The 725-nt window shown below is 45.7% G+C and overlaps 1 protein-coding gene across 1 annotated transcript in view; it reads left to right on the plus strand.

Moving 5' to 3' along the window:
- The first annotated feature begins 202 nt into the window (after positions 1-202).
- The window catches only part of LOC107576405 (ectonucleoside triphosphate diphosphohydrolase 5-like), an 11,166-nt gene continuing 10,643 nt past the window's right edge, over positions 203-725 (plus strand). Inside the window, exon 1 of the mRNA XM_016262588.1 lies at positions 203-684. The gene's annotated coding sequence lies outside the window, so the exon portion shown is untranslated. The remainder of the gene's footprint in view (positions 685-725) is intronic.

The following is a 725-nucleotide window of genomic DNA, read 5'->3' on the forward strand; positions in this document are numbered from 1 at the left end:
ATGTATTTTGTTTTAATATTTCTAGCTTTAGCCTAATTTATATTTAAATTTTAGTTTTAGCAACTTCAGTACTTGCCAAAGCAACATTTCCAGTTTTGTAGAAAATACAGAAAACGCTTGTTTTGACGGAACACTAATTAAACGCATTTCAGTTCACGATGTCGCTGTGTTTATTTCTCATGACGTTGACGTTCGTCTCGTGTTTCTGTGCGTGATACTCTGGCCCCGCCCACACTCTGCCTGCGTCACCATCTGCCGCTGTCAATCAAACACCGGCTCTTTTACCGTCGATCAATAAATCATAACTCGGCACGTATACACGGAATAAACGCTCAGGATTCTTAAACCGACTTATATTCGAACCGTCTATGCTTACTCGCGTTGAACTGAACCAACGTTAAAGTTTGTGTGTAACTTCAGCGAGTTAGCAGGTACGTTAACAAACAACAACAAACCGACATAAAGTAAGTTACCTCAGATTAGAAGTGTTTGACTGCAAAAACATGTCGACATACAGGTTAAAGCCACAGATTAGCCGTGTTTGACCGCGAGCAGCGTGTAGAATGTGAGCGCTCAGCAGGTGAATGTGCTGAGGCGGCGTCGCGGTTGATCTCGAGCCTGGAAGCCGCCGGAGGAGCCGCAGGACCGGGCTGCAGCTCTGCTGACTCTCGCGGATCCGAGCTGGTGAGTGTGTGTGTGTGTGTGTGTGTGTGTGTGTGTGTGTG

Source organism: Sinocyclocheilus grahami, unplaced genomic scaffold (assembly GCF_001515645.1).
Source record: "Sinocyclocheilus grahami isolate Dianchi unplaced genomic scaffold, SAMN03320097.WGS_v1.1 scaffold3634.1, whole genome shotgun sequence".
In the NCBI taxonomy this organism is placed as follows: Eukaryota; Metazoa; Chordata; class Actinopteri; order Cypriniformes; family Cyprinidae; genus Sinocyclocheilus; species Sinocyclocheilus grahami.